This window comes from Scyliorhinus canicula, chromosome 11, assembly GCF_902713615.1.
Source record: "Scyliorhinus canicula chromosome 11, sScyCan1.1, whole genome shotgun sequence".
NCBI lineage: Eukaryota > Metazoa > Chordata > Chondrichthyes > Carcharhiniformes > Scyliorhinidae > Scyliorhinus > Scyliorhinus canicula.
In genome coordinates, this window is record NC_052156.1 from 119,618,543 (window position 1) to 119,645,737 (window position 27,195).

The 27,195-nt window shown below is 48.3% G+C and overlaps 1 long non-coding RNA gene across 1 annotated transcript in view; it reads left to right on the forward strand.

Moving 5' to 3' along the window:
• The window catches only part of LOC119973330, a 48,299-nt gene extending 21,689 nt beyond the window's left edge, over positions 1-26,610 (forward strand). The window contains exons 2-4 of the long non-coding RNA XR_005462276.1: positions 17,227-17,383; positions 17,486-17,615; positions 26,439-26,610. This is a non-coding gene — a long non-coding RNA (uncharacterized LOC119973330). The remainder of the gene's footprint in view (positions 1-17,226; positions 17,384-17,485; positions 17,616-26,438) is intronic.
• The last annotated feature ends 585 nt before the right edge of the window (positions 26,611-27,195 follow it).

Sequence of the window (27,195 nt, forward strand, 5' to 3'; positions counted from 1 at the left end):
CAGAATGTTCGGAGAAGGGGCGGTCTGATAGGGGGGGAGGAGAATGGGGGTGATTGGGGAAATGGGGGATTGGGAGGGAAGGAGGGAAATAGGGAAGGGTGATAAGGAGGAGGGAAATGGGTGGGAAGGAGGATTGGTGGGGTAAGAGGGAAATTCGGGGAAGGAGGGAAATGGCGGGGGGTTGAACGGATGGACAAAGCCTAGCCCAATGAGAATCTGGAGATGATGAGGGCCTCCCTTGTCCTCCTGGCACATTGGATCCTTGCCACTACCGGCCCTCCATCCTTCTGCTCCTCCCTGGTCTCATCCTCCCACCGCCCCTGGTCTCCTCCTCGGACGAGGCCACCTGTCCCTCCTCCTTCTCCAACATTTAGCCCTGTTGCTGCAGCAGGTTGTGGAGGGCACAGCAGACCACCAAAATGCAGGAGAACCTCTGGAGGGGTGTTCTGCAGTGCACTACCAGAGTGGTCCAGGCAGAGGAACTGCATTTTCAGCAATTCGATGCACCACTTAATGACATCACGGGTGGCAGCATGGGCCTCATTATTATTGGCCTCTGCTTCCCCCCCCAGGCCTTCTCACTGGCATTATCAGCCACGGCCTCAGTGGGTATTTTTGATCCCCATGAGCCAGGATAGAAGCCACAGCAGGGCTCTGTCCTGGAAGAGTTTGTAGGACAGACAGGCTGCAGCTGTGGTTGCCCCTGTAATGGGTCTCCAAAATATTTAAAGATGACTTGAAGGCCTCACAGATGCAAAGACCCTCACCCCCCCCCCCCCCCCCCCAGGCCCAGGGGTGACCCTTGACCTAGAACTCTTCAGCTCCCTGACCAAGCCCAACCCCTCCTGAGGGGTTCCCCACCCCACCCCCTCCGAGTCCTAGGGCAGCAGCTCCAGTGCCCCTGAGTTGAAATGGAAATGGCTACTCACCTTCTCACTTCTCCTCAGGAGCCATTGCACCAGCTTCACGTTTTTAAAAAGGAGTAGGAAATGACAACCGCGTGATTTCTCGCCGGTGAGCCGGATAATTCCCTGGAGGCATTCGACTGTACTCTCGCTAATGAGACTGAAATGAATGCAAATGGAGGTTAATGATATTCTTGCCACCTTTGGACGTGATCCGGACCTCGCCATTGGGGGCGGGCCAGGGGAATTGCAAAATGGTTCACGCCCGTAGTGAGTCTCGATTTCGCCCTTTCCCTCTATTTACACGGCATGCTCCGACCTGCGCCGGGCGCCATTTGGTGGTTAAATCATGCCCTGTACAAATATTTGGTTGAAATGTTAATGCATATTAAAATGGATTGCTTATTGCAGAACATTAGAGAATAGATGAGCTATCCTTCAACTGGAGCTGTCTGCTCGGCATGCTTTTGCCATCTTTCCTGGTTATTTTGAGGAAGGTGAAGAACCTGGTACCCACAAATGGCCTCACATCATTGCCAGCTCTTCTGGCTCATTACAATTGACTATGTCACAAAATGACATGCACAAGGCTTCCTTTGATCAATGAATACTGCTGCAGGAAAATCCATTACGAGATAGTAAATGACATAATCCCTCTGCACCATAAAATCATCGGCATATATCAATTTGGAATTTACCAGTAAAGCACTCATACTTTCCTCCACAGAATTACTCAACGGCAATTGTATCATATTGCCGTTTATTAGATGCAAATGGATAAACAGCGGGATTTCTTTCATTGAAAACTTACCCGTCCGCATCACCAATATCTTGTATGAAATGTTCCTGTTCAGCGTGCATTTGTCAATGTAACCCACCAGCGAATTTCATCAATACAAACCGGCTTAGAGTCAGACTTCCATTACATACAATTCAATCATGACTTCCTGCTGAGCTGCAATTTAAATCTAAGAGTTTAAACTGGGATTTAAAAAAAACACATTACTGGTTAAAGACCTGCATATTTAGCCCAGTGAAGAGCTTACACATAAAATGATGAATCTTCTTTTCCTTTTATAGATGCGATAAGCCTGTTGTGTCTTAATTCTGACCATTCTTTGAAATAATTGACCGAACAAAATAAGAAAACCCTTTGAAACACACATTTCCATTTCATTCGCACAGAACCCCAGTACCTCTAAGCTGTCAGCAGACGCCATTATGTATGGAGAGGCAATATGGCGAATGTTCTGTTTGTACACAGCCTATGTGTAGCCTTGAACAAATCAAAGTATCACAGATAGGCACACCATTTCTGCTACCAGTGGGTGAAAATTTGCACTGGGAGAATGCAAATTGAAAAATGGTAATTGTGGCTTTGGATATAACAGGAGCATGAATGTTACAAGGCTTATGCTGTTCCTCATGCAGAGGTGGCAAATGTCAGAACATTGTGGGCAAGGGTGTCAGGAATTTCTACAAGTCCTCTCAATCACCCACCATAGGGCAAGAGCTGTACAAATGCCTGACAAATTACACAAACATCTATGCTGACAGTTTCCTCACCCACCATACTCCAGCATCACGACTACTTTCAAACATAGAACATAAAACATACAGTGCAGAAGGAGGCCATTCGGCCCATCGAGTCTGCACCGACCCTCTGAAGGAGCACCCTACCTAGACTCACTCCCCCACCCCATCCCCGTAACCCCATCTAATTTGCATACCCCTGGACATTAAGGGGTAATTTAGCATAGCCAATCCACCTAACCTGCACTACTTTGGACTGTGGGAGGAAACCGGAGCACCCGGAGGAAATACACGCAGACACAAGGAGACCGGATAAATACAGTCACCCAAGGCTGGAATTGAACCCGGCTCCCTGCGTTGTGATGCAGCAGTGCTAACCATTGTGCCATCCATTACATAGTACTTTACCATAGTGCTCTGTGTCTAATCAGCAAGTCTCCACCAATGATATCACCACAGAATTTTCTGCTATTATAATCAATAGATCATGGTACTTCTGTACCAACATTTCCAGACGCCCCGCTGCACCCCACATTGCAGCCAAAGTGTTTACATACAATTATTGGTAAGAAGCATTATGCACAACTGTAGTAATTTTCCAGGAAGCAGTTAACCAATCATTATTGTGGAATGATTAACTCCATAGATCAATCTCAATTGATCAATTATATGGCGTGATAGCTCGAGAAAATTAACCCAGGTTAACCAATCGTTAAATGGTGCTTATCTGTGTGAATCCAGTTAACCTACGTGGCAGGATAAACTCTGGATTATCAATCCCAATTAACCAGTTACATGGCATGATAAAATCAGTATATCATTGGGAACAGTCCCTCTGCCACCTGCTGTAGGATAAACTGTGCACAAAACCTGTTTAGAGGGACATTTCCTTCGACAGAAGTGAAGGTTACCGCAACTTGCTGCTTTCATGCTATCACACTCTTCAATACCAACCCAGGAAACCTCTTCCACATCAGGCAGTGCAGAGACAACTGCTAATTTGGAAGAGGTAACTCCTCCATCCCTTCCTTGCAGAAAGCTGTCACCTTGGAGGCAGTTGTCAGCATTCCCTTGAGAGCAGATATTTGCATGCAATACACACATGAACACGAGACATGTATATGACGTGACATGAAAGAGGTTATACATACGCACATAAAGCAAAGATACAAGCGTATTAGAGCAGGAATCGACCATTCAGCCTTTCGAGCCTGCTCTGCTGTTCAACAAGATCATGGCTGATCTGATTGTGGCCTCAACTCTACATTCTGCCTACATCCAATAACCTTTGGCTCCCTTGTTAGTCAAGAATCTATCTACCCCTGCCTTAAAAATATTCGCCGACACTGCCTCCACCGCTTTCTGGGGAGGACAGTTTCAAAGATTCTCTGGGAGAAAAAAATTCTTCTCAACTCCATCTTTAATGAGAAACCTCTTATTTTTAAACTATGTTTAGTATTATTTAGTAAATCTCCCATTTACTGCAGCAGGATTGGAGAATCCCACTGCCATAAACGGACTGAGAACCCCGCCCGTGGTCTCATCAACATCCTCTATGTTATCATAGACTAATACTAATTCTAGTCTCTGCCATATGGGGGAACATCCTTTCAGCATCCACGCTGTCACGTTCTCTAAGGATTTTATATGTCTCAATAATATCACCTCTCAATCTCCTAAACGCCAATGGATACAGCCTGTCCAAGGTTTCTTCATAAAATAACACACCCATCCCAAATGTCAGTCGAGTGAATCTATTTCTTTGGCACTTATATCCTTCCTTAAATAATGAGACCAAAACAGTATACAGTATTCGAGATGTGGGCCCAGGATTCTCCGTTGCAAGTCCGGCCCGCTACCGCTGCCAGCGATGACGGAGAATTTGGTGCTCGGGCAAATCTCCCATTTACTGCAGCAGAAGAAGAAGAATCATAGAATCCCTACAGTATAGAACGAGGCCATTCAGCCCATCAATTATGCACCAACTCTACAAAGGAGCACCCTACCTAGGCCCAATCCCCCCCTACCCCTGTGACCCCCACCTAACCTGCACATCTTTAGACACTAAGGGGCAATTGAGCATAGCCAATCCATCTAACTCGCACATCTTTGGACTGAGGGAGGAAACCGCAGCACCCGGAGGAAACTCCTGCAGACACAGGGAGAACATACAAACTTCACACAGACAGTCACCCAGGGCTGGAATTGAACCCGGCTCCCTGTCACTGTGAGGTGGCAGTGCTAATCACTGTGCCAATGTACCACCCTCAAGGTATCAGAGTAACACCATTAGCTGGTGTAACATCACATGACATTCTGGTCCCACCATTGCCGACAGGGATTGCCATTGAATGCCCCCCTCACCACCATGAAGTTGGTGGTGAGGGTGTGCTGTTGGCGCGACCAGAAGATCCCACCAATGTGAACGGCTGGACAATTCCGGCCATTAACTCTGTTTCTCTCTCCGCAGTTGCTGCCAGACCTGCTGAGATTCTCTTTTTTGTTGTTTTTATTTGAGTTATCCCTACTCTCTGCTTCCCATTAGCTAATCCTCTATCTATGTTAATATGTTACCCCTATACCATGAACTCATATTCTGCACAGTAACCTTCGATGTGGCACCATGTCAAGTGCCTTCTGGACATCTAAGTGCATCTTATCTACCAGTTCCCCTTTATCCACATTGCTTGTTACTTTCTCAAAGAACTCCAGTAAATTCAGCCAAGCATAATTTCCCTTTCACAAAATCATGTTGCCTTTGTTTGATTGCATTGACATTTACTAAGTACCCTGCTATAACTTTGTTAATAATAGATTCCAACAATGACCCAATGACAAATGTTATGTTAATTAGCTTGTAGTTTCCCTCTTGCTGTCTCCTTTTTTTCTTGAATAGAGAAGTTACTTTCACTATTTTCCAGGATGATGGGACCTTTTCAGAATCTAGGGCATTTTGGAACAGTAAACCAATATATTAACTATCTCAGCAGCCACTTCTTTTAAGAAACCTGGATGAAGTTCATTGGGACCTACAGACTGGGCAGCTTTATGCTCTAATAATTTTCCTTTTCCTGGTGTTTGTAATTGTTCAAAGTTCTTCCCTCCCTTTCACTTACTGATTCACAATTATTTCAGATTTGTATCCTCTATTGTGAAGACAGAGGTAAAATATCTGTTCCATTAATCCATCATGCCCTAGGTTTCCCGCTCTCTCGGGACCCAGCTACTGAGACAGTCAGAGTCCACGAGCTAGCAAGTGCAAACACCATGCGGTAGCTAATACGTCTGGTCAGGCTACTACAGGGTCACCAGTCAGATCAGTATAGTGTCGACCCACAGCTGAATATGTATAGCAGTTCTATAGTTGAATAAAACAGTGTTGGATCTTCTCCAGTGTTAGACGTCTGTTTCTAACTTTCCCACATCGAGTGCATTCCACATCGAACCAACCTGCCTAACACATCATGGTACCAGAGTAATACTGATATTGACGGACCTACCTCGAGTGAATCAGTATTGACCAGCAAGCAGCCATCCAGCAAAATGGAAAACATCCACCCTCCTCCGCAACTCCGCATCTCCGGCAACCTCGGCGCCAACTGGAAAATCTTCAAGCAAAATTTCCTCTTGTACATCGAGGCCTCCGACCTTGAGGCAGCATCGGATGCCAGGAAGATCGCGCTATTTCTCTCCATCGCCGGGGACCACGCCATCCATATCTACAACTCCCTTCCGTTCGCCAACGACAAAGACAAGACGAAATTCAAAACAGTCCTGCTGAAGTTCGATAGCCACTGGGACATTGAGGTGAATGAGAGCTTTGAATGGTACATCTTCCAGCAGAGGCTTCAGGGTAAGGATGGACCTTTTCACTCCTTCTTGACCCATCTCCGCCTCCTAGCACAGTCATGTAACTGTGACTCAACGGCTGATTCCATGATCCGGGATCAGATCGTTTTCGGGGTCCAGTCCGACTCCCTGCGGCAGCAGCTCCTTAAAATCAAACAATTGACCCTCTGTGTTGCTATTGAGACGTGCATTGTCCATGAGCATGCCAAGAATCGGTACTCCCACATCAGAGCGGCAGAAACTGCAATGCTGGCCTCCCACGAGGCGGAAAGGGTGTAGGCCATTGCACAGATGCAGGGCCTGGCCATCGAGGAGAGTCGCCATTTTGCGCATGTTTTTTCCGGATCGACAACCCAACTGCGCAGGTGCGTACGTCGACCGACCGCACTGCGCATGCGCGATGGTGCACGGAACTTGCTGGCGTCAGCGTCATGATGTGTCCGAATTGTGGCTCCGCCCACTTAAAACGGCAATGTCCAGCAAAAGGGCGCCAATGTCTCCAGTGTGGCAAGCTTGGCCACTACGCAGCCCTTTGCAGATCTGCTCTACCGCTTAGCAGCCAGCGGTCCCAGCTGCGGCACAGAAGCGTCCGCTCAATACAGCAAGGCCATGCCAGATTCCAATCCTGACAGCCCAACGGACCCTGATGCTGACTGCCTCAAGTCTCCATATCAGGTGGGCATCATAACCACACATGAGCTGGCCTCCACCACACCTGCGCAATGCCTCTCAATCCTCAGTTTGAATCCAGATGACGAGTGGTGTGCTGTCCTCACAGTTAACAAGGTTCACATCCGATTTAAACTGGACACCGGCACGTCTGCGAACCTCATCTCACAATCCGACATCGACACCATCCGCGCCAGACCAAGCATTCTTCCACCGGCCTGCCAGCTCCTTGACTACAATGGCAATGCCATAGCTGCCAGTGGCTCGTGTCAACTAGGGGTATCGAATAAGGTGATCAAGGCAACATTATGGTTTGAAGTCGTCAGGCCTGACAGATCTGCCACATAGGGCGTCCCTGCTCGGTGCTCACGCCTGCAAGCTCCTGAACCTGGTTCAGCCAGTCCACACCATGTCATCGTCACCGGCGACGGCCTCGCCCGATGGAAATTTGCAAGCCGACATAGACGACATTATCAGGCAGTACCACAGCATATTCGATGGAATGTGCACGCTCCCATACCGATACAAAATCCTGCTCAAGCCGAATGCCACCCCTGTAATTCATGCACCACGCCGGGTGCCGGCGCCCCTCAAGGATCGTCTGAAAAAGCAACTACAGGACCTCCAAGACCAGGGCATAATCTCAAAGGTCACAGAGCCAACAGACTGGGTTAGCTCCATGGTCTGCGTAAAGACGCCATCAGGGGAGTTCCGCATTTACATTGATCCTAAGGATCTAAACCGCAACATCATGCGGGAGCATTACCCGATCCCGAAACATGAAGAGTTGAGCAGAGAGATGGCTCATGCCAAATTCTTCACTAAGCTGGACGTCTCACGGGGCTTTTGGCAAATACAGCTGGACGCATCCAGTCGCAAGCTGTGCACATTCAACACCCCATTCAGTCGCTACTGCTACAACCGCATGCCTTTCAGCTTCATATTTGCCTCCGAAGTGTTTCACCGCATCATGGAGCAGATGATGGAGGGCATCGAGGGGGTGCGAGTATACGTAGACGACGTGATTATCTGGTCCACAACATCCCAGGAACACATCGCTCACCTCAATCAGGTCTTCCAGCGAATTCATGAACATGGTCTGCAGCTCAACAGGGCCAAGTGCTCATTTGGTCAATCGGATATTAAGTTTCTCAGTGACCACATCTCTCAGCAGGTCGTGCGGCCAGACGCCGACAAGGTCTCGGCGATCAACGCCATGAAAACCCCGGAGGACAAGAAGGCGGTCCTCCGCTTCCTCGGGATGGTCAACTTTCTCGGGAAATTCATTCCCAATATGGCATCCCACACCACGGCCCTCCGCCATCTCGTCAAGAAGTCAACGGAATTCCAGTGGCTGCCCATACATGAAGCGGAATGGCATGGCCTGAAGGCAAAGCTCACCACGGCCCCAGTTCTAGCGTTATTCGACCCAACCAAGGAAACCAAGATATCAACTGATGCAAGCCAGGAGGCATTGGGGTGGTGCTACTCCAGTGAGATGACTCCTCGTCCTGGGCTCCAGTGGCGTATGCCTCCAGGGCCATGACGCCCACTGAGGAACGGTATGCCCAGATCGAAAAGGAATGTCTGGGTCTTCTGACAGGAATAGTCAAGTTTCATGACTACGTTTACGGCCTGCCGAAATTCACAGTGGAAACGGACCACAGGCCTCTAGTCCACATAATCCAGAAGGATTTAAATGACATGACACCTCAGTTACAGCGAATTCATCTTCGACTCCGCCACTATGATTTCGAACTTATCTACACGCCAGGCAAAGAGTTGATCATTGCAGATGCCCTATCCCAGTCCATCACCACACCGTGTGAACAAGGAGACTTTATCTGCCACATAGAAGCGCAAGTGCAGTTGTGTGCCACCAACCTCCCAGCCACTGACGAATGGGTGGTCCAAATTCGTGAGGAAACGGCCAAGGATCCTCTACTGCAGTGTGTGATGCACCACCTTACCCATGGCTGGCAGAAGGGACAATGTCCCCAATTATTTAACGTGAAAGACGAGCTGACGGTTGTGGAGGGAATCCTTCTGAAACTCGACAGGATCGTTATTCCTCAGAGCATGCAGGCTTTGGTGCTGGGTCAACTCCATGAGGGTCACCTAGGTGTCGAGAAATGCCAACGCAGAGCTCAGGAGGCGGCTTATTGTCCGGGCATTAACCAGGACATTGCCAACACGGTCCTCAACTGCCCCACCTGTCAGAAGTTTCAACTGGTTCAACCCAAGGAAACACTGCAACAGCACGAGATCGTGACCTCCCCGTGGTCCAAAGTAGGTGTCAACCTATTCCACACCAAGGGGCGTGACTACGTCCTCCTGGTCGACTACTTCTCCAGTTACCCAGAAGTGGTGAAACTGTCCGACCTCACGTCGAAGGCGGTCATTAAAGCCTGCAAAGAAACGTTCGCCAGGCACGGGATACCGCTCATGGTAACGAGCGACAATGGTCCATGCTTTTACAGACAGGAATGGTCTGATTCAGCACAGTCCTACATCTTCCGTCACGTTACCTCCAGTCCCCACTACCCGCAGTCAAACGGGAAGGCCGAGAAAGGGGTCCACATTGTCAAGCGGTTGCTGTGCAAAGCTGCAGACTCCGGCTCCGACTTCAACCTGGCAATGCTGGCATACAGGGCAACCCCACTGTCCACTGGGTTGTCTCCAGCGCAGATGCTCTGAATCGCACTCTGAGGATCACAGTTCCAGCCATCCATGTTCCAGACCTTAACCACCTCACAGTTTTACAAAAAATGTAGCAGTCCCGGGCCCAACAGAAGGCCACATATGATGCTCATGCCACGGATGTACCCCAGCTGGCTCCAGCCGATCGTGTTCGCGTTCAGTTGCCTGAGGGCGGCTGGTCAGCCACAGCTGTTGTTGTCAAACAAGTTGCCCCAAGGTCTTTCCTTGTCCGCGTGGCTGATGGCTCCCTGCTATGGTGCAACAGACGGGCATTGCGAAGAGTTCCACGCCCACCACCTGACCGCAGTGCTCCGCCGGCCATCATACTTCCTCAGGGCGTACCCTGCCACGAGGTCACCGATCCGCCAGCAATCCTGCCGGCCCATGCAACCACCATGATGGCAGCGATCCCATCTATCCACGTGCAGGTGGCTCCTGATCCACCTCTGCGGCGATTGACAAGAATTCCTCGCCCACCACAAAGACTGAATCTGTAGACTGAAATTTTGTAAATTTTGTGGCGGAATTCATCGATTTAACCTTTGTAAATATTGCTTTGTTTGCCATGTATCTGCACTATCGACACCTTCCCATGTACATCCGTTTGTTCAAGCACTGTTTGTCTATAGTCAGGCATATATATATATATACGTATACATACCTCAGTATTTATTTAACTAAAAAAAAAGGGGGGGAGATGTCATAATATCCACTCATGTATATAATGAGATGCAGACAGGCAGTGATTGACACATAGGATGACCAGTAGGCATACAACACAGAGCAGCCAATCACCAGACAGGACATTACCACTAGAAAGCCAGAGGGCACAAGGTTTCCCGCTCTCTCTGGACCCAGCTACTGAGACAGTCAGAGTTCACGAGCTAGCAAGTGCAAACACCATGCGGTAGCTAGTAAGTCTGGTCAAGCTACTACAAGGTCACCAGTCAGATCAGTATAGTGTCGACCCACAGCTGAATATGTATCGCAGTTCTATAGTTGAATAAAACAGTGTTGGATCTTTTCCAGTGTTAGACGTCTGTTTCTTACTTTCCTGCATCGAGTGCAGTCCACATCGAACCAACCTGCCTAACACATCAACCTCCAGTGCTTAAATGTTTTCTTATTAGTGACCAGAACTGATGAATTCAGCTTTCCACTGGATATGTTGATTGCTGCTCTGTGTTGGGTGGAATTTGAGTGACAAGCCTAACACTCTTACTTCTCTTTCAGTTATATTTCAAATCCATTCACAGAAGTATGTGTGCTTCATATGTTTTCTTCTGCACAGCATTTTACACTTGTCTACATTCAATTTCATGTGCAATTTCCCAATACATATGTTGTCTGTCCAATTCGGCAATTTTCAAGTTGCTTCCTCTGGTTCCACCACCCCTCCTAATATTGTGGCACCTGAAAATCTGAGCACTTTACATTGAGTCTCTGGACCCCAACTTATTGATGTAATGGAGAAACAGCAGTCATTGTAACACTGAACCTTGCGGCATCACAATTACGGACACCCCACCCCCACACATTCCCAGAACCATCATAACTTTAATAAGTACTCATTCCCAGAGTTCACCTTGAATCCCTTCAGATGGTAATTCACTTATAGTCTTTCATGAGGAAACTGTCTCGGTGCACTCCATCCTGGAGATTACTACAGTCTACTTGGGCTGCATTTCCACTAAGAAGTTTAGGAAGTTGGTCAGGCAGAATTTTCCACCTATAACGTCCCATTGGCGATATTTTATTAGGTTATGATTGTTGCACATAAGCTTCATGTTCCATCTTGATAATTCCATTATTTATCGCAGAATTGAAGAATAGAATATCATTTTTTACATTGAAGTTACTGATTATGCTTGGGATATCATTTGAGCTGACATGTTTATACATCTCAATGAATTCTTGGAAGTAATTTAGAATATTTATTATTTTGTGCTCACCCTCAATTTCATTTCCATTTTCACCTTTTATATTTTTCTCTTCTTCTCTCACGACCCACAAACATCACAAACTTGATGTTTGGTCATGTGTAGCCTCTGTGACTGAGCTTTTTCTCAGTCTGCTTTTGCTTCTGATCACTATAAAACATTCTGCATTTGCTTATATCCACCTCTTTTTTTCCCTGTAGGAACTGTAAAAATTGATTTTGCTCCTTATCTAACTTTTAATTTATTTTAAAATCATTTTTGTTCAGTTTGCACTTGTTAATTTTCGGAATATATTTATCCTATATGCATAGTGTTATTCAATTAAAGGTGTTCCATTTGGCATCCATAGAAATATTGTTGAACAACCTACCACAATCTATTTGCTTTACTTGTTTGCATTTCACATTTTTGAAGTTATATGTAGGTCAAGGTAAGGGAGAGGTGCATGGTGACAGGCACAGCCGTCGAGAGAAGTGGAGAGATCAAGGTGAAACTAGGCAAGTAGGACAGAAATCAAATGTTGGACAAACATGGGCAGCTCAGGTCACCGAGGGGAGAACTGAATGTGCGACATTACAGTATCACTGTAAAAGTAATGGAAGCAAGTACCATAGTTATGGTTTAAGTGACACTTTTAATTATTATCACGTGTCACAAAGCGTATCAAATTGCAAAGTCTCAAAAGGCTCGAAGGACCAAATGGCCTACTCCTACTTTCTAATGTTATTATATTACTAGTTGAACTCCTACAATGATCCTAACGATCACCTTTGTTCTGCCATTCACCTATTTTAATCTCTTTATGTGCCACTATCAGCACCCTTCTTAGCCTTTATCACCTCTATTTACATTCCTTTTGTCTTTCTGTCCTCGACATCTTTGTCCATCTCCACCTATCGCTGGCCCCCTATCCTGCGCACCGCTCCACGCACGCACCACAACAGTTTAAATCTGATCCTATTTCCAGTTCTCTCTAGCATTGACAAAGAGTCATCTAGACCCAAAACGTTCTTTCCCTTCTCTCTCCACAGCTGCTGTCAGGCCTGTTGCGATTGTCCAGTATTTTCTATTTTTATGTCCCATAATGATCCAGATGGTAAGTTGAAGAAGAATCCTGCTTTGGACAGCATGTAGTAGGCTTTGGAGTCTTGATTATATTAACAACAAATCTGTATTAACAACTCCTAACTATACACAAATATACATATGCATATGTACATGCATATATACATATGATTTGTGGCACGGTAGCACAGTTGTTAGCACTACTGCTTCACAGCACCAGGGACCTGGGTTCAGTTCCGACCTTGGGTGACTGTGTCCACGTGGGCTTGCCCCATCTTCTTCTCACAGTCCAGAGATGTGCAGGTTATGTGGAATGGCCATGCTAAATTGCCCTTTGTGTCCAAAGATGTGCAGGTTAGGTGGGGTTACAGCAGTGGATGCTCTTTCGGAGGGTCGGTACAAACTTGATGGGCTGAATGACCTCCTCTGCACTGCAGAGATTCTATGGATCCCAGCATTTAAAGGTTCAGGCTGTATTTTGGAAGGTGCAGGTTCAATTTAATCTAACTTTGATGATCCTGACTGAGGATGCGGCCAGTCAGCAGTGCGCTTAGTGCTGAGTGTCCTGCCACAATCATGGGGATACACAGGAAACACAATAATTCTGTGCAGCTTTCATTACTTTCATTGAGCGTGGGGTAGTTACACATTGTGATCCCCCAGGAGGGCCACGGAGGGACCTCTCATTGTCCTCCCCGTGGGCTTCCTGGAGTATGAGTTCCCGTATTGAGTGGATGGATGTCGTCAATAGCTAGCCTTTGATCCAGTCCCAGACTGGGAAGTTCCCAATGGTTCTGCACTGAAACGCTTGTCCTATATGTGGTGGCTTTATTTTTATTGTGGAATAACCCTTCTTTCCTTCTAGCCAGGGTTTTCCTGGAATTATTACAATCCCCATCGCCGGTTAACCCTACATTTTATACCTTTTAGTGAGCTCTACTTTTCTTTTTGAATTTTGTCCTTCTGCATTTTATATTAGTTCCCAATTCATTTTTTCCAAATAAGGGGCAATTTAGCCTGGCCAATCCACCTAGCCGGCACATCTTTTGGGTTGTGGGTGCAAAACCCACGCAGACACAGGGAGAATGTGCAAACTCCACATGGACAGTGACCCAGAGCCAGGATTGAATCTGGGACCTCAGCGTTGTGAGGCAACAGGGCTAACCCACTGAGCCACTGTACTGCCCACCTTACACATAGCTGAGTAATTCTTCAGCACTGGCCTTTTGTTATCGGTTGAAATGAGTTCATACAGGAGTCAGGCATTGCGCCGAGGTAAATGGAGGAAGATTATAAGAAGGAAAGATGAGAGAAAGCTTGCCTTCTTGGAGATAATGGGGCAGGATTCTCTGACCCCCTGGGGGGTCGGAGAATCGCCCGGTGCCGACAGCAATCGCCACCCCCCCCCCCCCCCCCCCACCATGTCCCGAATTCTCCGACCCCCCCCGAGATTCGGCGGGGGCGGGAATCGTGCCGCGCCTGTCGGCGGGCCCCCCGCGACCATTCTCCGGCCCGCGATGGCCCCAAGTCCCGCCGCTGGCAAGCCTCTCCCGCCGGCGTGGATTAAACCACCTACCTGACCGGCGGGATTGGCGGCGCAGGTGGGCTCCGGGGTCCTGGGGGGAGGGGCGCGGGGCGATATGACCCCAGGGGGTACCCCCACAGTGGCCTGGCCCGTGATCGGAGCCCACCGATCGGCGGGCGGGCCTGTGCCGTGGGGGCACTCTTTTTCTTCCACCTTCACCATGGCGGAGGCGGAAGAGAACCCCTCCCCTGCGCTTGCGCCGTTATGACGTCAGCAGCCGCTGACGCTCCGGCGCATGCGCGGACCAACGCCGGCCAGCGAAGTCCTTTTGGCCCCGGCTGGCGTGGCACCAAAGGCTGTTCACGCCAGCCGGCGGAGTGGGAACCACTCCGGCGCAGGGCTAGCCCCTCAATGTGAGGCTCGCCCGCCGATCGGTGGGCTCCGATCGCGGGACAGGCCACCTTGGGGGCACCCCCCGGGATCAGATCGCCCCGCGCCCTCCCCCAGAGCCCCGGAGCCCGCCCTTGCCGCCAATCCCGCCGGTCAGGCTGGTGGTTTAATCCACGCCGGCGGGAGAGGTCTGTCAGCGGCGGGACTTCGGCCCATCACGGGCCGGAGAATCGCCGCGGGCGGCCCTCCGATTCCCGCCCCTGCCGAATCTCAGGGAGCGGCATATTCGGGACACAGCAGGGGCGAGATTGACGCTAGCCCCGGGGGGCGTTGGAGAATCCCGCCCAAGCTATTCAACAGGCGTCAGTCAGGGATATAGAGTTAATAGGTGGCAATGCAGTTGAATGCAGTTTCTGTGTCAAAGGGTCTTCTTCCCAGATGAGAAGCTATTTTCTGGGACAAGTAAATTCTGAATTATTTACTGCATAATGTCCTGCAAGGGCATGCCTGAAACACACAGTTCCTGATTAACCACAGACCGATCTGGGCTTCTTTTCTTTCTTAAAACAACCCATTTTTCTGCTTAATATTAATATAAAGCAACATATTCATTCATTCTATACCTTTCACCTTCCCAGTAGGTCAATAGGGTCATGTAGCTTGCTTTGGGAAGCAAAGAGGCTATATTTCTGCCAGGCCTCAAGAAATACTGACCTCATAATAAACTAAAAAAGAAATCAATGCTTTCATGACCACGGGCAAAATAATCCCATAATTGACAGGAGTGTTTGGAGCTGGATGAGCACAATCGAGCTCAAGCCCCTGACGCTCTTCGAGGAACTCACCCTGGATACAACATGGTTGTGTCCCAGTTGGGTGGCATTATGCAGATGGCACACTTGCCTCTGGCTGTAAAATTCATCTTCATTCTCCATCTTCCCATGAGGAATTCTCAGAAGATCGACTGCATTATACCGCAGGGCATTTGTTGCCAATTTTAGACCCACTGTCTTCATTGGCCAGGGATCAAAACTTAAATTAAAAAAATACAAAAATTGAAGGATTCAAAACAAAAGGCTGCAAAGTAATGGAAATGAAGCAAAAAGAAGACAAACGAACGATCTCAGGCAAATTATGGCAAACCGCTAAATGTAAAGAAAGAACTAACATTTGTGTAGTGCCATACACAGTCTCAGCACATCCCAAAGCAGATTACAGCCAGTGGAATACTTTTGAATTGTAATCATTGTTGTAATGTAGGAAACATAGCAGCCAAATTGTGCACAGCAAATAGAAATGAGATATTCTGTTTTTGTGGTGGTGGCTGTTTGGCAATTCTAATGGTGTATGTTATTCTCGACCTTGGAAAGGCACACAAAGAATTTTTTAAAATAAATTTGTCGTACCCAATTATTTTTTTTCCAGTTAAGGGACAATTTAGATGGCCAATCCACCCAATCTGCAGATCTCTGGGTTGTGGGGATGAAACCCACACAGGCACGGGGAGAATGTGCAAACTCCACACGGACAGTGACCCAGGGCCGGGATCAAACACAGGTCCTCAGCGCGGTAGGCAGCAGTGCTAACCACTGTGTCACCGTGCCGTCCAAAAAAATGACATTTTAATTCTCAGAGTGGTAGGGACACTGATCCACAACCCCCTCCCCCACACCTTGTGCTATGGAATAACACAAGCCTTCAGTGTCCATTGAAAAATCCAGAGTAAGTGCAAATTCAGGCATGAACTCTGCACTTGGGTTTTAAACCTGTTGTGCTCAGAGCGTATCAGCACAGTTAGTGCAGAATGTCACCCCACAGCAAATTTCACAGAACTGTAGATCCCAATACTTGTTCAAAATATCAAAACCAATTGAGATTCAAAGAATGGTGGTAACATGGATACAATGGGCTGAATGTAACAGGAAAAGTTCTACGTGTCTTTCCAGGCCCAGTTGGCGGGTGTTTCCCCACGCCCGTGTTGGCGAGATTGCAGCCCGTATTTAATGACACGTAGTGCTGTAAATGAACCTCCCTTGCTTCTCACCATTACTGGTTGTCTCGCTGTCTGATTTGCCAGATCCGCACCTCAGTGCCTTACTGCTAATGAGGGAGAGTTGCTTTTAAGCACCCCTACACCACTCACTCCCAACTGACACGCAAACATGGCAGCACGCAGACCTGCTACTCGCTTTGGCGATGCCGAACTGGCCTAGCTTCTGGACGCAGTGGATAGGAGATGGGACATCCTGTTGCCCAAGGGGGTTGGAAGGCCAGAAGTAGGGGCCACCAATGCCGCTTGGGAAGCAGTGGCAGCAGCTGTCAGTATGGGCAACATGACTGGGAGGACCGTTGTAAAATGTTGGAAGAAGACTAGCGATTTCCAACGATTTGCAAGTATAAGTTATCATCTCTCCCGTGACATCAGTTCCGCCTGCTACCACCCAAATTTCCAACAACCCCTCCCCACAAATCACTGGCTGACACCTCGAACCCTCCCCACATCCAGTCTTCATGCTTATTCCTCAGCACCACCCGGACCCCACCAGCACAACCCCTTCATGTTCAGTTGCGTGCCCACACTTGCCATCTGCCATACAGACCACAATCCATGAAGCATGTAGCTGACAATGCCCTCTTTTTGTCTCTTCAGGATATGTTGGCCCATAATAGGCGTGAAAAGGCCAAGGCAGGCAGCAGAGTACCGGAGATCAAAGACCTCATCCCCTATGAGGAACAGGCCCTGGAGATTGGGGGGTTGACCGGGGAGAGAGTAGTCACCAACAGCGAGGTTGGCTTGTGCCATAGAGGTGAGGATCCACTGCCTCTTCACCCAGATGTCTCAAGTGAGTTGTTCATGTCATATAAAATGATCCTTCCCTCTCACTGACCACATGCCCATTCCCTCGCAGCATCTCCATCTGAAAGGGCCCTGCCATCCAAAGTTGTCCCCACCACTGCCACCCAAGAGACAGTCTCGGAGGAGAGCTCCGAGGAGACAACCAGTGATGCATCACTGCTATCAGCAATCTGGAGCTAAGGGTAATGTCAAATATTCACTATTAAAACATGTTACACCTGATACATGTGAAGCCTCTGCCACATTCATCTTCACATCATTAACACTTCACCCATGTCTGCTTCATCCGATGCCAATGCTTATGTAGTACATTGTATATATTGTGTTGCCCTATTATGTATTCTCATGTATTTTCTTGAATTCTGTTCAATTCCCTTTTCTTCCCATGTACTGAATGATCCGTTGAGCTGCTTGTAGAAAAATACTTTTCACTGTACCTCGGTACACGTGACAATAAATAAATCCAATCCAATCCAATCCAACATTGGGCCCGCCTACATCCCCAGCCCCTGTTGCCCTCCTCTCCCCCGACCCCCTGCACCCCTCACCCAGGCAAAGTGGTTGAAGATCATACAACCCCGATGCAGACCTCGTTCAGAGGACGGGTGTGAGTGTGCTGTCAGTAGAAAGATAGGGGGCTGGATTCTCCAAACCCCGAAATCGGGTCCGGCATCCGTTCCCCGATTCACCGGGTCCCGACGCACCGCACATCCCCTTATCTGAGGCCTTTATTGGAGGTCCGCTCCACCATTCTCTGTTGCTGACCAACCAAAGTCCCGACGGCATGGATCTAATATGACCTGCCGGTCGGGATACTAGCGTGGCTATTTTTAGGGTCCAGTTCCGCGGTCTGAGTCCGCCATGGAGCACAGCGCCGCCGCTGGAGACTGCCGCCATGCGCATGCGTGGCCTCTGACCCGGAAGTGCGGGGGCCTGTATCTGCAGCAAAAGCTGCTAGATTCATGCCAGGTCCCTGCTGGCCCCCTGCAGGGCTATGAATATATGGCCCTTTCACGCCAGTTTTTCCAGCATGAAAGTCCACAGTTTTTACGACGGCGTGGGGACATAGTCCCAAAAACTGAGAATACAGCCCAGGATTTAGATTTTGGTATAAACTGAGGAGCACCAGAGCTCACCTCACAGCGAGTAATCATCACTCTCCTGCCTTGTATATTGACCCGTTGACAGTTCCAAGACAGGCCCATCACCCTGCAGTGATGTTACACAGACCCTGGGAGGGCGGAACACTGAAGTCGGGGATTGGAGAAGGAGGAGAATAGGAGGAAGAAAGGGGGAGAAGGAGGGAAATGGGGGCAGGAGGGTAAGGGGAAGGGAGGAACTGATGGACAAATCTTCGTCCTCTGAGAAGTGGGCAAAGATGAGGGTCTCCCTGGTCCTCTGGACATGCTGGACTCTCGCCTCTGCCTGTCCTCCATCCTCTGCTCCTACTGTGGCTCAAACCGAGGCTTGTACTTCATCCCCTCCTGGTCCGCCTCGCTCTCCTCCCCAGACGAGGTCCCATGCCCCTCCTCCTACTCCAGTATGTTGCCCTACTGCTGTGCCAGGTTATGGAGGGCACAACAGGCCATCACAAATTGGGAGATCCTCTGGGGGGTGTAGACCAGTCACCACCAGAGCGGTCCAGGTATCTGGCACCAGAACCACATTTTCAGCAGTCTGATGCACCGCTCAATGACAGCACCGGCTTCATTATATTGAGTCTCTGCCTTGGTATCCGGCCTCCGCACTGCCATCATCAGCCAGGGCCTTACCAGGTACCCTTTATCCCCCAAGAGCCAACCCGACATCCTGGGGTGGTCCTCGAGGATGTTGGAGATCTCCGAGTGTCCCACACATGTGCATGAACCGTTGGTGGTGTTGCACACGAGTTGAACATTCAGGGGGTGGACCCCTTTTCTGTTAATGGAGGGCACTCCCTGATGCCCCAGTACATGCAAGGCAATATGCATGCCATCAATTACTCCCTGGGCCTGGGGCATCCAGGCAATGGAGGAGAATCCTGCAGCCTGGGCTTCTTTGTGGGCTTCATCTAGCTCAAAGTTTACATCGTCAGCTGCCCGGGCATATTGGACATCCGTAACCTCACGGATGGACTTGAGAATTGTACCTAGAGAAATACCACACAAGACAACACTTGAGCCTTGGAATTAACCAATGGCGTAAATGTTCAGGGCTGCAGTGTCCTTCCCGGCCACCGGGAGCAGGTGTCTTCTTCCTCCACGGGCTACCAGGTCCGCACTGTCTCTTTGTTGAGACGGAGTCTCCTGCGGCACATGCTGCCCGTCGTCTCCTCAAAAGACCAATGACACCTGAACGCCTTGCGCCATTGCTGATGTCCCCCTCTAGGTTCCTCAATGGCCTGATGTGTGGCCGGGTCTTCAGGGTGTGCGGCAGCCCCCTGCACATGAGGTGCTGCCATCAGCCTTCTCCAGCATCTGGCTTCCTGGGCTGCCATCAGCACCATGAGGGCATCCTCTGCAGGATCGACAACACCACCCGTTCTGGTCTCTGTAAGGAATTGGAGAAGGCGAGAGATCGACAACCATTAGGGTTTCCACCCTGGGACCTTCAATTCCCCCAATTCCCCACCTTGTCCCGCCTTCCCTCAGAATGCCATCGTCCAAGCCAGTTGTGCTGGAAAAGCTTGCTCTGCACACACCTCCAGCCACAGTGTAGTGTGCAGAGCTCAGAACCCAGACCCCTACTGGGAAAATTAAGGAAACCATTCCCAGATGCCCTCCCCTGATCCACGCACTCACCTCTGGTCGTGAGAATATCCCTAGTGCTGAAGCCCAGCTATTGAGTGTTTGTTGGCTGCTGCCTCTAGTGCTGATGCCCTCGAGTTCAGGCAAAGCATTCAGGTTCAAGGTCTGATTGGAATACGATGCAATGATCATCTTCTCAGACATGACGTGTGCACCCACGTAAATGCATAAGAGCTGTGAAGTGCTCACTGTCATAACCCACCACACGGGACTTATGGGGTAGGAATGATTGCCTTCCCCGTGTCCCTCTCGGAGTCTGAACTCCCTTGTTAAGGGGGCGGGGGAAATTCAATCTATGTTGTACATAAGGTCAGACAGTTCGGCACTGACTGTTAAGACCTGGTTGGGATGTACCAGGAGCTCAGTTTTATAGCCTTTTAAATAAGTTTTTTTTATACAACTCGGTGTGGACTCTCCGTGACATCATAAAACTGGCGACAAGGGTGGGATTCGAACCCATGAATGCGGCTGCCTCCAGCCCAACATCCATCCCGGCGTTCCCGCAGGAAATGGTGTTCCCTTTTGCAGTATACAGCGCCGGACCCGGTGCCTCAAATATCCGGTGCTCAGCCTGCACCAAAGAAATCCTGGTGTCCTCCTCCTCATGTTCCTCGCTTAAGGCCGCCAAGGGTTCCTTTGAACATTCAGGGGGAGGGATGCCATAACCTGCCGCATGGGACTTAGGGATGGGAAGGATTGTCTTCCCCATGTCCCTTGCGGAGTACAAGCTTTCTCATTAAGGAACCTGGGGAAACTCAATCATTATTGTACATAATGTCAACCAGTTCATACCAAACGTTAAGACCTGGTTGGTATCTGCCGGGAACTGTGTGTTCTCGCCTTGTAAATAAAGCTGGTTTCTTTGATGCACCTCAGTATGGACTCACCGTGACAGCATAAAACTCACATCATTAAAAAGGCCAATTCTTTAATAGCAAAATCTTCAGCTGTGAAGCTAGAGGCTGCTCACAGTCAAAAGAAGGTAAAGCAACCGTCAGCATATAACCAAGGACATGGAGATTTTTGGCAGGATAGACAGGCAGCAGCTGTAGTTGCCCCTGTTATGGATATCCACAATATTTAAAGATGGCTTGAAGGACTCACAGACGAAAAGCCCTTCACCCTCTATCATCTCTCCCCCACCCCCCCCCCCAGCCAAGCCCAACATCCCTGAGGGGTCCTCCACCCCCCTGAACACTGGGGCAGCAGATCCAGTGCCCTTGAGCTGCATACCGGAAAATGGAAATGGCTACTCAACTCCTCAGTACCCCTCAGCAGCCATTGCTAAAGAGTACTAAATGGCGCCCATGTTATTTCTCACTTGGGAGCCAGGAAGGATGTGAGCTTCCTCGAGTAGGTGCAGTGGATATTTACCTGAGTAGTTCCAGGACTGAGTGACTTTTACTAAAAGGTTTGGTTGGGGAAGCTGGTGATGTTCTTGGAGCAAAAGAAGATCGAAGGAAGATGTGACAAAGGTGTACAGGATTATAACAGGTTCATGTCAGGTAGACAAAGAAAAGCTGTTCAGATTCCCTGAAATACAAAGACGAGTTTTAAGGTTTTGGGTTGGAGATTCTTGGGGGATGAGAGGAAGAACATTTTTACACAGCGAGTGTTAATGATGTAAAACTCGCTGCCTATGAGGTTGGTGGAAGCCAAGAAGATAAATTATTTCAAAACGAAGTTGGATAAGTAGCTGAAGGAAATAAAGTTGCAGTGTTATGGGGATAAAGTAGGGGAGAGGAACTGGCTGGATTTCGCTATAGAGAGCCATTATAGACTCAATGGACTGAAGACCGCCTTCTGCGTCTTAATGACTCTACCATCTTTACAAGATACTGCTTAGGCCTCAGCTAGAGAATGGTGATCAATGCTGGCATCACATGGAGACTGGAGGTGGCATGGTGGCACAGTAGTTGGCACTGCTTCCTCACAATGGCAGGGGTCCAGATTCAATTCTGGCCTTGGGTGACTGTCTGTCTGGAGTTTGCACGTTCTCCCCATGTCTGAGTGAGTTTGCCCCAATTAACTCCCACAGTCCAAAGGTTTGTAGTTTAGGTGGATTGCCATGATTAATGCACAGGAGTACGGGGATAAGGCGAGGGAGTGGGCCTAGGTAGTGAGCTCTTTCTGAGGGTTGGTGCAGATCCGATGGGCCAAATGGGCTCCCTCTATCCTGTAGGGATTCAATGAACTATGTAGATTGAGTTCCTCTCCTTGGATGCAGAAAATGTTAAGAGAACAATTGATAGATTTGTTCAGAGCCATCAAGAGCTATTATCAACTAAATAAGAAGAAACTGTTTCCAGTATCAGAAGGATGGATAAACAAAAGACAAGAGGATCAGGAAAAGAGCCAGAGATGTCATGCTGAAACTGTTCTTTCACAGGGAAATGTTGGGACTGGCAATGTAGAGACTGAAAGGATGGTGGGAGAAGATTCAATATTAATATTCAAATTGCATTGGCCACAGCACAACAATAATATGTTTGTATAGCACTTTTAGCACAGAAAAATGTTCCAAGATTCTTCATAGGAACATTCGCAAACAAAATTGAACACCAAGCTACGTAAAGAGATATTAGGGCAGAGCTTGGTGAAAAAGAGAGGTTTTAATGGACTTCGAGGAGGAAAAACAGGGGAGAGAATTCCAGAGCTTAGGGTCCAGAGCAGTTAGTGTAGTTAAATCGCCAGAGAGGGAACATCTCCAACAGCTATGCTAACAGTAATTGCAGACAGGGAGAGAGCCAGGAGGCAGCTTCATAGCTCTGCTAAAAGCAGTAAAGTGCAAGAAGCGACCCCCAGAGAAACTAAAGCACGGTTGGTTCTAGAAACTCAGAACTAGAAGAGGATTATTGTTCATTGGCAGCACAGACAAAGCTCAGAAGGGATCAGCTGGTGAGAAGCAAAGTTTCGAAAGGTTTCTAAAGTAATCCTAAATGTTACGAAAGGAATCCTAAAGTTTGGAATGTCTTACTACAATCTGAGAAACACGTTTTGAACTCATTGGGAAGACAGTATTGGCTGGATATCAGAGTTTGCGTTCACAGTTGAAGTCAGTTGAGACAAAGGAACCCTAAATTGGTTGGTGTAAAATGCTGGAGTGCATTAACTGGCAAAAGTGGAGCAGAAGCTCTGTTCAGAAGTTTTCTTTGAAAAACGTGGATTGGATTATGGCAGGCAAACAGCTAATGGAAACCCTTATTACGAGAAAAGGTTTTCAATAGTTTTTTAGAAGTGGAGTTTGGATACTCTCATGACACTTATCTGGCGGGATTCTGAGGAAAGATCCACAGACATTAACTTGGGTTCAGAGTGGAGTGTGTGATTGCAGACAGCGATCTCTGTTTCAAAAAAGAACTTTGTGTACAAATGAGACCATTATAGCTTGAAAGGTACTGTGTCACCCTTGTTAATTTTAAAATGTGCATAATGGTTAGCCTGGGGGGGGGGGGGGGGGGGTAAAAGAGTATTGTGTTATAATCCATTATTTCATGTGTAATAAATATATGTTTCCTTGTTGTTAAAACTAATTTCCAGTCCTGTGACTCTGTTCCTCCATGTTTGATTAAAAAAAAAAGAAAGTTACAGGGCGAGATTCTCCGCAAATGCGGAGAATCGTAAAGGCTGCCGTGGGACAGGCCGTGACCCACGGCAGCCTTCACGCCCACTTCTGGGGCCGATTCTCCCCCCCGGGCGGAGCTAGGAGCGCGGCCCCATGCATCACGGTGGCGTGGCCTTGACGACGGTCGTCAGGGCCGCACGTCAAGCGTCACGCCGGCTGACGCGGCCGATGACGTCAGCCGCGCATGCGCAGGTTGGACAACGCCAACCTGCACATGCGCAGTTGCCGTCTTTTCCCTCCGCCGCCCCGCAAGGCGTGGTGGCTTGATCTTGCGGGGCGGCAGAAGGGAAAGAGTGCGTCCGTTACAGACGCACGGCCCCCCCTTGGCACGGCCGTGGTACTGCCGTGCCAATCGGGCCCCCAGATGCCCCAAACGGGCATCTGCCGCCCGTTTCACGACGGCAGCAAGCAGGTGTGTTTGCTGCCGTGTTGAAACGGGCGTGCAGGCCCGGCCGCTCGGCCCATCGGCCTCGGAGAATCGCTGCTCGCCGTAAAAAACGGCGAACGCCGATTCGTGTCGTGGGTCGGGCATGGGGGGAGGGGGGGAGAAAAGCGGGAGGGCGTGAAAAATGTCGCGAGGCCCTCCCGCTATTCTCCCACCCGGCGTGGGGGCGGAGAATCGCACCCACAGACTTTTGAGCCAGGGTTCCAATCTGGGATCTTCCCACCCAGTTATTTTATTTTATTTTTTTAATTTAGAGCACTCAATTCATTTTTTCCAATTAAGGAGCAATTTAGCGTGGCCAATCCACCTAGCTTGCACATTTTTGGGTTGTGGGGGCGAAACCCACACAAACACAGGGAGAATGTACAAAATCCACATGGACAGTGACCCAGAGCCGGGATCGAACCTGGGACCTCGGTGCCGTGAGGCCACAGTGCTAACCCACTGCATCGCTGTGCTGCCCTTCCCACCCAGTTATAACATCAACTGGGATCGTTACACTTGTTATGACTTCTTTTTGTGAGTTTTGACAATTTTAAATGAAAATCATCCCAGTACTTCGAGTGTTGCTTAGCAATATAAACATTAATAATTCAGAAGACGCTTGCCCATTTTGCTGCCTTTTTCAAGGTACCACGGATACAATAGAACCCACGTCTAGCAATAACAACTCATTTTATATAACACAACCAACTAGAGGCTGTCGCAGCATAAATAAATCCAAATTTCTGTATGTGATGACTGAATCTTCAGATAAGACACATTGTTGTAAACCAACCTACTTATTTTTAAGCAGTGCTGTTGTCAGCATCAGCATAATGTTGAAGAGAATTTGAACTTATGAGCCATGGAAAGCTTTATTCCTAATCAATAGACAATTTATATTGCCGAAATGCAAATTTTTTGCTTTTGCTTTATTTTTGGATTGTGCTCAGCAAAATGGAAAAATAATTCACCCGTAATTAAAATTGTTATGAGTGGTTGGGTTGTGGTAATCGTTTTCTGAGTATGATTGCTGACAAATATAACTTGGACGGGCTCTGCAATTTGGCATGCCACTAGACTCTATTCCTATAGGTTGGGGTTGATGTTCCCTCCTTTTGAGGCAAAAGACCATCAGTGTTGTGTTATGCTGCTTCGGATAACACAGGCTGCTACTTGATGCAGTCTTAACTAAAGGATGCTCCAGAGTTCGACCAGAGTTCGACAATGAGTTTGTCTCTCTACTAATCTAACTGTAGTAACTCAGTCTAACTGTACCAACTTGCTCAAAGCCACATGCTGGGGTGCGATGCTGCTGATCAAACCTGTCTAACTCTCTCGATGTCTGTCTGTGGCAAGAGGCAGGGTGTGAATGCCTCATCCCTTTTATAGTGTTTATGTCATGACCCCTTGTGGTGATGCCACCTCTGAGTGTCCTTACTGCCCATTGGTTGTGCCCTATTTTGAGTGTTCATTGGTTGCATGTTTGCATATAATGATAATCAGTGGCAAAAGCAACTGAATATCGGGGCCAAACCACCGGTTGTTCCGCCATTTTGTTTAAGGTCAAGCCCAGACTGTCCAAATCATGTTGTTGGCTTCTCAGAGATGTGGAACTGAACCTTCTACCTCCGCTGGAATTGGAGGGAGGGGAGGGGCGTAGCACACCAGATAGGCCCAGAGGCCCTCATGTGCCTGCCAGAGACTGCCTCGAAGAACCTCGATCCTCAGTCCACAACATCGGTGACCTGCATGCAAAAGTCATTTTTTAACTTAGCTTAGAAACACTGGAGATCAGTATCCCCCACCTTGGTGCACACTTTCTCTTGTCCCTTCCATTGCACCCTGCTCCTTTACAAGTAGGATTACCTGATAGTTTTTTAATTGGACGGCGAATCTGCCTCCAGACCAATTATGGGGCACCCTGGTGAAAATCAGAATGAGTGATTATTTTTCCCCGGGAGCTGCTTCAGCACCCAGTAACAACCCCGACCCTCTGTGTCCTGTTTTGTGACGAAAAATATCGCCCTCATCTCAACACATGAACATGTCATCTGTATGTGATATTTTCTTGCTCTAGTTTTGATCGCTAGAAGGGTTTGGAGAGGAATTTTCAACAGTATATTTTATTTTCCCTTATTGTCTCTGTGTTTTTCACCTCTCCCAGGGGATTACATTGTTGCAGGAGGTGGAAGGTGTCTCGTCATATTGCTCCAGCCATCCTCAGTGAAGTCACGTTCAATGATCCTTGCACATCATTAACTGAACACAAGATGGCCCCCTAATGGGAGTAAACACATTGTAACATTCAAGCCCCTGTGGCTTTCTTGATTGTTTTGTTATTCTTTGACAGGAATGTTCTTTAGGAGTCTGAAAATAAAAACATCCAGTTGTTATCGCTGCAATATTTATTCTGACATAACAGTAGGGGTCGTCCTCATTAGGATTTCTTTACAAATAAAGTAAGGAAATGCTGGTGGTGTTATCGTATTTTTGCATGCACAAAGTTTGAGTAGCTGTAAGCTTTTTGTTGCTGATAGGGTAGATGATTGGTTTTAGTATCTAAGGGGCTGCCACATATTGCAGTGGTCCCCTCATTCACAAGGGATTCTCGGATCTAAGTGGGCTATAAAATTTCGACCACTGTGTCTTGTTTCTGGATAAATTATACTGTACTCTGTTACTGAGGGGGGCTGACTATAAAGGCCCCAGTTTTGGTCCTTTGCTGCACAAAAGTAGCAGCCACAGTCTTGCAGCTTCTCCTCAGCAACCTTGGGCGACGGCAGGAAAAACATCAAACACGGGGCCAAATTTTCTTGAAAGGTAAGAAGTTTTGTCGTCAGGCTGAATTTGGACCTGTCCCTTCATGGACTGGTGGTGGACGCCAGGTGGCATCTTATCAGTGGAAGCTAGTTAAGAGGCTG